The sequence below is a fragment of the Pinus tabuliformis genome, chromosome 6, assembly GCF_031772625.1.
Source record: "Pinus tabuliformis cultivar Carrire ecotype Pingquan chromosome 6, CPIR1, whole genome shotgun sequence".
NCBI classification, from domain to species: domain Eukaryota; kingdom Viridiplantae; phylum Streptophyta; class Pinopsida; order Pinales; family Pinaceae; genus Pinus; species Pinus tabuliformis.
Window position 1 is genome coordinate 797007088 of NC_142292.1, and position 12582 is coordinate 797019669.

Genomic DNA, 12582 nt, shown 5'->3' on the forward strand with positions numbered 1-12582 from the left:
TACAAATCTATTTTTATTTCCTCAACATAGGAAAAAAAAAAAAAAAATCCTATCATAAAACACTATTATAAACTAATTTGCAAATAAAATCCCAAACTATCTCGAGAACCATGAGAAGTAGTTTTTGAAAACCCAAATTATGTGAAGGTTTGCCAAGTGGATTGATATTACCATATCTGCTTCTTCAGGTGTGGAACCATATTCCACAAAATCTTCCTTTTGACTGCCACCTTGCACCTGCCTGCACGAATTTTGGAGTTGTTTGATTGACCTGCTATCGTGTTTATTTCCCAGGTGTAAGCGTTGCGTGTAGGGACACACTCTAGAAGCGCAGCACCATAGTTAGATTGGCCCAAATGACCTCCCACAGACAGAGAGTCTACTCAAACGTGAGCTCTCTCATAAAAAGCACCACCACCATCCTATATACAAAGAAGCAATCTTCAGCCTGGAGTTTCTGTAAATGTATATATAATTGTGGATCATTTGCTTTAATAATTTTGGCAACAATCTCCAGTTGTCTGTGGATACCTGTTTCATCTTATCTGAAATTATCACGTGCAATGCGCATAAAGTGGACAAAGAACCAAAATGCTTCATAGTCATCATCCATCAATGCAACAAAAGGGGACAGAAGATCACTCATTCCTTGGCAATATCCAATCTCAGAATCATAGAGGGAATAAGTCTCGAGCATTGAAACTAATCTTGTAGCATGATGCTTATGGCATGGTTCTAAGTGCTCATCACTTTTTAATCCAACATGACAAACTAACACCAATGCCTCTTCCTCTGAAACATTTTCTTGGGAAGGAGAATATGGGATCCATTCTGTGTTCATGCGTACTGCATAAAGACGAATTATCCTCTGCCATGTATTGAAATCTTCCAATGCCTTAGGACCCCTTTCCTTCAGGCTCTTTATCCTGTCAAAATTTACTTCAACGTCTGAATATTTTCCATTTTGTGTGTGCCCATCATTAACATTAACAGAAGACTTGACTAGAATGAGATTATATTCATCCATGGATTCACCTTCCAAATGGTCCTCATTTTCTCTGTGGCTATCCTCGTCACTAAGGTCATACTTGACCATCACAGAATCATCTTCAATAATGGATTCACAGTCTGACGATGCCTCATCTGTTCTCTGTGAATTGTTACCAGTAGACAAAGGGTCTAGGAGCTTAGAACCCTTTTTATCTATGCTTTCTGATTCTATGAAAACATATCCACTGGATCTTCCCATGTCTTTAGCAGATGCAACAATTGAATTATCTTGTTTAGATCCAAGTTTCTTTTCTTCTACACTGCAATCAATTACCTCGCCATTTGTCTCATCACTATCTTGTTCAGTTTGCAAAAAATCACACTGTCGTCTCAACTTTTCATACTCAACTCTCATGCGAATTCTTTCAAGATCCGTTTCTCTCTTGGAACTCATCAAGTCATATAATCCAAGAAGAAATGGCCAAAATTCTACTCTTATTCTTGAGTTGATGCCAACTGCATGACAGCTTCAAACCCCTCACTTCCCTTCTAAAGGATGCAATTCAATTTCTGTATTCTTTCCATCATGAATAAAGCCCCACTGCGAACTATTTTCAAAGACCTTTAGTCCACCACCAACAAGCTGCCCATTAGATGAAAATGCACATGACCATTGTTGTTGTGAAAGAGGACGATGCTTCCTTCTCCATGCCTATGGAGATCTCCTGGAGTAAATCAGAGCTCCGTCGATCACAGCCACCACTGCCAAGCTAGCTATGGCTGTGACCACCACATGGTTCCGGTCACATTGTTCTTCCGGTTCATGCTGCTGAAGCTGCCAAATGAAGAGGAAGATGCCTCCATCAACTTCTGAGAATTGAAACTTCGAGACGCAAATCCAAGAATGGATCTTGCCTACTGGAGTATCCTTGAAATGTCATATTTGATCTTCAAACATGGGAGTTTCGAAAGTGTGTTGAGTCCTACACACAGTGCCAAAGGGCTATGCGCAGCCCCATAGTCCAAAAGTGCAATGCCATAGCCAGGAGTGCAACGCCACACTCCAGATTGGCTTGGATTTTGAGTTTTTGACTTGGCTTCAATGTTTTGACTTGTGTGTGTTGTGGATGCAGGGGCGCTGAGATTTGGAGCTGAGCTGGGCCTTCGGTTCTCAATTTTTGATGCAGGGCATATGGAAACAGAGAAATGCCATCCCAATTAAATGCTTGAATGGTCTGAAGTCCAACTCACAGCTCATAGAAATCCCAAAAGTGTGTGGAGCCTTTAAATCTTTGACTTTTCTTTCAAAAATGGTGTACCGATTATCCAACTTTCCAGATTATTCTATGCAAGAAAACTTCAAGGCATATCGTAAATATATGGAATGCACAATGCTATCGATTAATCTCATCTAATATTGTAGCCCCTTTCCTTGTTTTGCAATTGATTTCTAACGATATATTCTGAGTCATTTCATTTTCTGCATTTCCATATTTCGTAGAAGATGATCTTAATTGGTTTATTTCGCGATGCAATTATTACCCTTTTGTTTAGAAACATCACCTAATTTAATTGAAATCTAGAGCATCAGTTCTAGTGCCATCATTTGGATCAAAACACTAATGGTAGCTTGCTGCAATATTTTCAACATTTGAACATACTTATGCCATAATAGAAGCCTCTGAATTTGCAACTTTATTTTGTTCTAGTATCATGGATTTCATGGAAGAATGATTTTTAGGGTTTCAATAAGCATAGAGCCATATCGCCAAAAGCTTTTAAAAGTACCCATGTCTTCCTCACAACCATGCGCTCTGCAAAGGGATTACTTGCATAAAGGACCGCAATGAAAAGATCTATTGGACCCTCTGGCAAAGGGGGCGCTTTTCATTTATATGACATGTGAAGTATTCTTTGAGTTGAAAAGCTTGGGAGAGATGTAGGTAAGGATGAGAGCAAGCACTGAATGAACATCTATAAATCTTCAAGTAATTCCTCTCTAGAACCATGAGACCAACAGCTGTAAACTTTTCACCAGCAATATCCCTGTAAACAATGTACAATGCCCTCTACACAGGATATCTCTTTCAATCAAAGCAGAGAAACGAGCTCACCATACGTTGAGATGAGGATTAGCAGCATGGTACTAGGCCTTCAAATTCTATGTTCTCTCCCTTTCTATCACAGTCCAGCCACTGACATCTCCTAGTTTCCTCTGGATCATTAAACACATAAATAGCTACATGAGGAGATCTTTGAGTTAATCATTCTTTTGATCATATCTTCTGATTTGGGAGCCGGTTTTTGGAGTGTGATATATCGTTGAAAAGCTCTTTCCGAGCTACTTCTGATGGACACACTTGTGAAATGTTTTGTGATAAATATAATGTGCAAAACATATAGAAATAGACATAATAAGAGGCCCATTTTGATCACTGAACGAAGGCCAAAGGACTGACAGTGGCGCCATTTAGGATGGTAGCTCCTTGGAGGTGCCAAGAACCGTAGATCTCTGGGAACATGTAGATTAGTGCCTCATCCATTGGGTAATATGGTGAAACAGCTGCAAACCCAAAACAACTTATACCAATCCATAAAACATACACATACTGCAACCTGTACATAGACAAATATCAGAAACTGAAATGCTGCCTTGGGAAGCTTATTTATTTACAAATCTACCCTACTCTCATGCAAAATCAATAGATCAAGTGATGTTGTAATGCCAGATCAACCAATCATGTCATTGTGACAAGGATGCTAATTGGAAGTGCTTTAACCAAGACACAACTGGCAATGCTGACATCCTTCCATGCACAAAAGGAGTCTGGTTGTATAAAAGTCATTTTGGTTTTTCATTCAAACTAAAAAAATTTCCCATGTACGCTTCAACAGGATCATAGAAACCAGACTCTGTTTGCTACCCTAACTCCTCAACACAAGCCTCCAACTACAAACTGTCAACGAAAACATCCACGAGCAGCCCTATTGTTTCTTGTTTTGAAGGAGGGAGAGTTTCCAAGAACTTTTTGGGATCTCAGAATTCATGTGATTTAATTTGAACATCCAATAGTTCAATTTCATTTTCTAATATTTCAGCAACTAAGCCAAGAAAACAATATTTATTTTCAGGTGTGAGTCAGTTGGATTTCAAACAAATAAATACTGATGTTGAGAAATTTTGATCAATCTGAAAATTTTGCTAACTCATCCCTTAAAGTCAATAACATTTCACTAGATAACAGATTTGCCACATACCCTATCATCGGTGATTACCATCAACATCTTGAAATCTGGATTCTGGATTCGTTGGCAGTGAAGTCCCTTTGAAACTTTGAAGCTTTGGATCTTGAACAATGGAGTCATCAAGTGGATGATTTCAACCTTCATATGTGCCTGACTGTTGTTCACCATCAGCAATCAAATCTGCAACTTGAACGATCTTTCCTAGAGAAGATCTGTCACCTCATCCCTGGCAATGGCGCCAAAATGATAGCACTCAGAATGAACCTCAAGGCTGAGAAGAGGCAATTCTGAGGTAACCATAGACCAAGCTTTCTATCTGGCATCTAGCCTTGCTAGACCAGAGAGGGCTCTCTCTTTGCCAAAAAAATGTGGCTGTGATAATTGATTCTTAGGCTAGCTACGAAGTGCGAGGATTTGTTTGAAATTTTTTGAGTCGAAAACAACAAGAGAAAGGACCATTTGGACTATGGAGTCGATGCGAGTTTCTGCTGGAAAACTAGGGGCAAAGTAAGTGCAATTCTCAACCAGATCAAAGATTGCGAATGTAAGAAGAATAGGGGAGAAAGCCCGCTACCCTATAGGCATCAAACAGGGGATGGATCTGCAGCAACAACTTTAGACGAAAGAGAAGCACAGGGTTACTCAACAGAGCATCTATTAGGGGATGTATTCTAAAAAGAAAAACACTTATTTAACAACATAATCATTATGAAAGGAGCATCATGGCGTTGATGGATTCCAAACATTTCACTTAGAGAATGATGTAACACAAAATAGCTGAAAAGACGTAAAGTGTAAATGAATTTATGAGAAAAACATACTGGACATTTAAGCACCGTGATGGATCCTATGCTTAAAGGAAAAAAGTTGCTTTATTAAAATAATATTCAACGAAATTTTACACAATCCAAATGCCTCTTCCTTTTGCAAAAATCGAAAATCTATCTTTTAAAAATATTCCTATATATAATAAATTGCAAATCTATTTTTATTTCCTCAACATAGGAAATAAAAAGTTAAAAATAAAATCCTATCATAAAATTCTATTATAAACTAATTTGCAACTAAAATCCCAAACTATCTCGAGAACCATGAGAAGTAGTTTTTGAAAAGCCAAATTATGTGAAGGTTTTCCAAGTGGATTGATATTACTATATCTACTCCTTCAGGTTTGGAACCATATTCCATAAAATCTTCCTTTTGACTGCCACCTTGCACATGCCTGCATGAATTTTGGAGTTGTTTGACCGACCTGCTATCTTGTCTGCTTCCCAGGTGTAAGTGCTGCGTGTAGGGCCACACTCCAGAAGTGCAACATCACAGCTAGATTGGCACAAATGACCTCCCACAGACAGAGAGTCTGCTCAAACATGAGTTCTCTCCTAAAAAACACCACCACCATCCTATATACAAAGAAGCAATCTTCAGCCTAGAGTTTCTGTAAAGGTTTATAGAATTATGGATCCTTTGATTTAATAATTTTGGCAACAATCTCCAATTGTCTTCGGATAATTGTTTCATCTTATCTGAAATTATCACGTGAAATGCACATTTAATGGACAAAGCACCAAAATAATTCATAGCCATCATCCATCAATGCAACAAAAATGGACAGAATATCACTCATTCCTTGGCAATATCCAATCTCAAAATCATAGAGAGAATAAGTCTCAAGGATTGTAACTAATCTTGCAACATGATGCTTACATCATGGTTCTAAGTGCTCATCATTTTTAATCCATCATGACAACCTAACAGGAATGCCTCTTCCTCTGAAACATTTGCCGGGAAGGAGAAAATGGGATCCATTCTGTGTTCATGCGTACTGTATCAAGATGAATTATCCTCTTCCATGTACTGAAATCTTCCAACGCCTTAGGAACCCTTTCCTTCAGGCTCTTTATCCTGTCAAACTTTACTTCAACATCTGAAGATTTTCCATCTTGTGTGTGCCCATCATTAACATTAATAGACAACTTCACTGGAATGAGATTATATTCATCCGTGGATTCGCCATCCATATGGTCCTCATTTTCTCTATGGCTATCCTCATCACTAAGGTCATACTTGACCATCACGGAATCATCTTCAATAATGGATTCACAGTCTAGCGATGCCTCATCTGTTCTCTACAAATTGTTACCAGTACACAAAGGGTCTAGGAGCTTAGAACCATTTTTATCTATGCTTTATGATTCTATGAAAACAGATCTGCTAGATCTTCCCACACCTTCAGCAGATGCAGCAACAACATTATCTTGTTCAGATCCAAGTTTCTTTTCTTCTACACTGCAATCAATTACCTTGCCATTTGTCTCATTATTGTCCTGTTCACTTTGCAAAAACTCACACTGTCGTCTCAAATTTTCATACTCGGCTCTCATGTGAATTCTTTCAAGATCCCTTTCTTTATTGGAACTGATCAAGTCATGTAGTCCAAGAAGAAATGGCCAAACTTCTGCTCTTATTCTTGAGTCGATGCCAACTGCATGACAACTTCAAACCCCTCACTTCCCTTCCAAAGGATGCAATTCAATTTCCGTGTTCTTTCAGCATGAATAAACCCCCACTATGAACTATTTTCAAAGACCTTTAGTCCACCATCAACAAGCCACCCATCAGATGAAAATGCACATGACCATTGCTGTCATGAAAGAGGACGACACTTCCTTCTCCAAGCCTATGGAGATCTCCTGGAGTAAACTAGAGCTCCACCGATCGCAACCGCCACTGCCAATCCAGCTATGGCTATGATCACCACCATGGTTCCGATCACATTGTTCTTCGAGTTCATGCTGCTGAAGCTACCAAATGAAGAGGAAGATGCCTCCATCAACTTCTGAGAATTGAAACTTCGGGATGCAAATCCAAGAATGGATCTTGCCTGCTGGAGTATCCTTGCAATTCCATATTTGATCTTCGAACATGGGAGTTTCGAAAGTGTGCTGAGTCCTACGCGCAACGCCAAAGGGCTACGTGTAGCACCATAGTCTAGAAGCATAGTGCCACATCTAGGAGCGCAGCGCCATAGCCAGGAGCATAGCGCCAAACTCCAGATTGGTTTGGCTTTCGATTTTTTGACTTGGCTTCAATGTTCTGCCTTGTGTGTGTTGTGGATGAAGGGGCGCTGAGATTTGGAGCTGACCTGGGCCTTTGGTTCTCAATTTTTGATGCAGGGCATATGGAAATAGAGAAATACCATCCTAATCAAATGCTTGAATGGTCCGAAGTCCGACTCATAGTTCATAGAAATCCCAAAAGTGTGTGAAGCCTTTAAATATTTGACTTCGCTTTAAGAAATGGTGTACGAATTATCTAGAATTCCAGAATATTCTATGCAAGAAAACTTCAAGGAATATCATAAATATATCGAATGCACAATGCTATTGATTAATATCATATGATATTGCAACCCTTTCCTTGTTTTGCAATTGATTTCTAACGATATATTCTTAGTCATTTCATTTTCTGCATTTCCATATTTCGTAGAAGACGATCTTAATTTTTTTATTTCGCTTTGCAATTATTCTCCTTTTGATTAGAAAGGTCACCTGATTTAACTAAAATCCAAAGCATCAGTTCTAGTGCCATCATTTAGATCAAAACACTAATGGTAGCCTGCTGCAATATTTTCAACATCTGAACATACTGATGCCATAATAGAAGCCTCTGAATTTGCAACTTTATCTTGTTCTAGTATCATGGATTTCATGGAAGAATGATTTTTAGGGTTTCAATAATCATAGAGCCATCTCGCCAAAATATTTTAAAATTACCCATGTCTTCCTCACAGCCATGCACTTTGCAAAGGGATTACTTGTAGAAAGGATCCCAATGAAAAGATCTATTGGACCCTCTGGCAAAGGGGGAGCTTTTCATTTATTTGACATGTGAAGTATTCTGAGTTGAAAAGCTTGGGAGAGATGTAGGTAAGGATGAGAGCAAACACTGAATGAACATCTATAAATATTCAAGTAATTCCTCTCTAGAACCATGAGACCAGCAGCTGTAAACTTTTCACCAGCAATATCCCTGTCAACAATGTACAGTGCCCTCTACACAGGATATCTCTTTCAATCAAAGCAGAGAAACGAGCTCGCCATATGTTGAGATGAGGATTAGCAGCACGATAATAGGCCTTCAAATGCTATGTTCTCTCCTTTTCTATCACAGTCCAACCACTAACATCTCCTAGTTTCCTCTAGATCATTAAACACATAAACAACTGCATGGGGAGATCTTTGAGTTAATCATTCTTTTTATCATATCTTTTGATCTGGGAGCTGGTTTTTGGAGTGTGATATACCTTTGAAAATTTATTTCCAAGCTGCTTTTGATGGAAAAATTGTGACATGTTTTGTGTTGAAGATCATGTGCAAAACATCTAATAAAATAGACATAATAAGAGGCCCATTTTGATCACTGAAGGAAGACCAAAGGACTGACTCTAACAGTGGCACCATCTGGGATGGTAGCTCCTTCGAGGTGCCAAGAACCGTATATCTTTGGGAACATGTAGATTAGTGCCTCATCCATTGGGCAATATGGTCAAACAACTGCAAACCCAAAAGAACTTATATCAATCCATAAAACATACACATACTACAACCTGTACATAGACGAATACCAGAAACTGAAATGCTACCTTGGGTAGCTTATTTATTTACAAATATACCCTACTCTGATGCAAAATCAATAGATCAAGTGATGTTGTAATTCCAAATCCACCAATCAAGTAATTGTGACAAGGATTCTACTTGGAAGTGCTTGAACCAGGACACAACTGGAAATGCTAACAGCCATACATGCACAAAAGGAGTATGGCTGTATAAAAGGCATTCTAGTTTTTCATTCAAATTGAAAAAATTTCCCATGTATGCTTCAACAGGATCATAGAAACCAGACTCTGTTTGCTTCCCTAACTCCTCAACACAAGCCTCCAACTGCAAATTGTCAATGAAAACATCCACGAGTAGCCCTATTGTTTCTTGTTTTGAAGGAGGGAGAGTTTCCAAGAACTTTTTGGGATCTCGGAATTCATGTGATTTAATTTGAACATCCAATAGTTCAATTTCATTTTCTAATCTTTCAGCAACTAAGCCAAGAAAACAATATTTATTTTCAGGTGTGAGTCAGCTGGATTTCAAACAAAGAAATACTGATGTTGAGAAATTCTGATCAATCTAAAATTTTGCTAACTCATCCCTTAAAGTCAATAACATTTCACTAGATAACGGATTTGCCACATACCCTGTCATCGATGATTACCATCAACGTTCTGAAATCTGGATTGGTAGTGAAGTCGCTTTGAAACTTTGAAGCTTGGGATCTTGAACAATGGAGTCATCAGGTGGATGACTTCAGCCTTCATATGTGCATGACTGTTGTCCACCATTAGCAATCGGATCTGCAGCTTGAACGATCTTTCCTGGAGAAGATCAGTCACCTTGTCCCCCGCAACGGCACAAAAATGATAGCACTCAGAATGAACCTCAAGGCTGAGAAGAGGAAATTCTGAGGTAACCACAGACCAAGCTTTTGATCTGGCATCTAGCCTTGCGAGACCAGAGAGAGCTCTCTCTTTGCCAACAAAATGTGGCTGTGATAACTGATTCTTAGGCTAGCTATGGAGTGTGGGGTTTTGTTTGAAAGTTTTTGGGTCAAAAACAACAAGAGAAAGGACCATTTTGGCTATGGAGTCGATACCAGTTTCTGCCGGCAAACTAGGGGCAAAGTAAGTGCAATGTTCAACTAGATCGAAGATTTCGAATGTAAGAAGGATAGGGGAGAAAGCCCGCTGCCCTGCAGGCATAAAGCAGGGGATGGATCTACAACAAATCTTTAGACGAAAGAGAAGCACAAGGTTACTCTACAGAGCATCTATCAGGGGATGGATTCTAAAAGGATAAACAAACATTTAACAACATAATCATTATGAAAGGAGCATCATGGCATTGATGGATTCCAAACATTTCACTTAAATAATGTTGTAACACAAAATAGCAGAAAAGACATAATGTGTAAATGAATTTATGAGAAAAACATACTAGACATTTAAGCACCGTGATGGATCCCAGGCTTAGAGGGTGAAAACTACTTTATTAAAATAATATTCAAAGAAATTTTACACAGTCCAAATGCCTCTTCCTTTTGCAAAAATAGAACCTCTATATTTTAAAAATAATCCTATATATACTAAATTACAAATCTATTTTTATTTCATCAACATAGGAAATAAAAAATAAAAAATAAAATCCTATCATAAAACTCTATTATAAACTAATTTGCAACTAAAATCCCAAACTATCTCGAGAACCATGAGAAGTAGTTTTTGAAACCCCATATTATGTGAAGGTTTGACAACTGGATTGATATTACTATATCTGCTCCTTCAGGTGTGGAACCATATTCCATAAAATCTTCCTTTTGACTGCCACCTTGCACCTGCTTGCATGAATTTTGGAGTTGTTTGATTGACTTGCTGTCCTGTTTGTTTCCTAGGTGTAAGAATTGCACATAGTGCCACACTCCAAAAGTGCAGTGCCATAGCTAGATTGGCCCAAATGACCTCCCACAGACAGAGAGTCTACTCAAACGTGAGCTCTCTCATAAAAAGCACCACCACCATCCTATATACAAAGAAGCAATCTCAGCCTGGAGATTTTGTAAATGTTTATATAAGTGTGGATCCTTTGCTTTAATAATTTTGGCAACAATCTCCATTTTTCTGCGAATACCTGTTTCATCTTATCTAAAATTATCACGTGCAATGTGCATAAAGTGGAAAAAGAACCAAAATGCTTCATAGTCATCATCCATCAATGCAACAAAAAGGGACAGAAGATCACTCATTCCTTGGCAATATCCAATCTCAGAATCATAGAGAGCATAAGTCTCGAGGATTGCAACTAATCTTGCAGCATGATACTTACGGAATGGTTCTAAGTGCTCATCATTTTTTAATCCAACATGGCAGCCTAACACCAATTCCTCTTCCTCTGAAACATTTGCCTGGGAAGGAGAATATGGGATCCATTCTGCATTCATGCGTACCACATCAAATGAATTATCCTCTACCATGTATTGAAATCTTCCAATGCCTTAGAACCCCTTTCCTTCAAGCTTATCTTGTCAAACTTTATTTCAACGTCTCAAGATTTTCCATCTTGTGTGTGCCCATCATTAACATTAACAGAAGACTTGACTAGAATGAGATTATATTCATCCATGGATTCACCATCCAAATGGTCCTCATTTTCTCTGTGGCTATCCTCATCACTAAGGTCATACTTGACCATCACGGAATCATCTTCAATAATGGATTCACAGTTTGAAGATGCCTCATTTGTTCTCTGCGAATTGTTACCAGTAGACAAAGGGTTTAGGAGCTTAGAACCCTTTTTATCTATGCTTTCTGATTCTATGAAAATAGATCCGCTGGATCTTCCCACGTCTTTAGCAGATGCAGCAACTGTATTATCTTGTTTAGATCCAAGTTTCTTTTCTTCTACACTGTAATCAATTACCTCGTTGTTTGTCTCATCAGTGTCCTATTCACTTTGCAGAAACTCACATTGTTGTCTGAACTTTTCATACTCAGCTCTCATGCGAATTCTTTCAAGATCCCTTTCTCTCTTGGAACTCATCAAGTCATATACTCCAAGAAGAAATGGCCAAACTTCTGCTCTTATTCTTGAGTCGATGCCAACTACATGACATCTTCAAACCCCTCACTTCCCTTCCAAAGCAGTAGTTCAATTTATGTGTTCTTTGCAACATGAATAAACCCCCACTGCGAACTATTTTCAAAGACCTTTAGTCCACCATCAACAAGTCACCCATTAGATGAAAATGCACATGACCATTGCTATCATGAAAGAGGATGATGTTTCCTTATCCAAGCCTATGGAGATCTCCTAGAGTAAACCAGAGCTCCACCGATCGCAGCCGCCACTGCCAAAAAGGCTATGGCTGTGATCACCACCGTGGTTCCAGTCACATAGTTCTTCCGATTCATGCTGCTGAAGCTCCCAAATGAAGAGGAAGATGTCTCCATCAACTTCTGAGAATTGAAACTTCGGGACGCAAATCCAAGAATGGATCTTGCCTGCTAGAGTATCCTTGCAATTCCATATTTGGTCTTCGAACATGGGAGTTTAGAAAGTGTGGTGAGTCCTATGCGCAGCGCCAAAGGGCTATGCGCAACACCATAGTCCAGAAGCGCAGCGCCATAGCCAGGAGCATAGCACCACAGCCAGGAGTGCAGTGCCACAGCCAGGAGAGCAGTGCTATAGCCAGGAGCGCAGCACCACACTCCAGATTGCCTTGGCTTTTGAGTATTTGACT

General features: G+C 39.0%; 3 pseudogenes; all 3 read right to left on the bottom strand.

Annotated features, from left to right (window-relative positions):
• Positions 1-322: 322 nt before the first annotated feature.
• LOC149261208 (rab GTPase-activating protein 22-like) lies at positions 323-3533 on the bottom strand (annotated as a pseudogene).
• A 1958-nt stretch (positions 3534-5491) lies between these two features.
• Positions 5492-7237, bottom strand: LOC149261209 (rab GTPase-activating protein 22-like; annotated as a pseudogene).
• Positions 7238-10627: 3390 nt separating this feature from the next.
• LOC149261210 (uncharacterized) lies at positions 10628-11944 on the bottom strand (annotated as a pseudogene).
• Between the last annotated feature and the right edge of the window lie 638 nt (positions 11945-12582).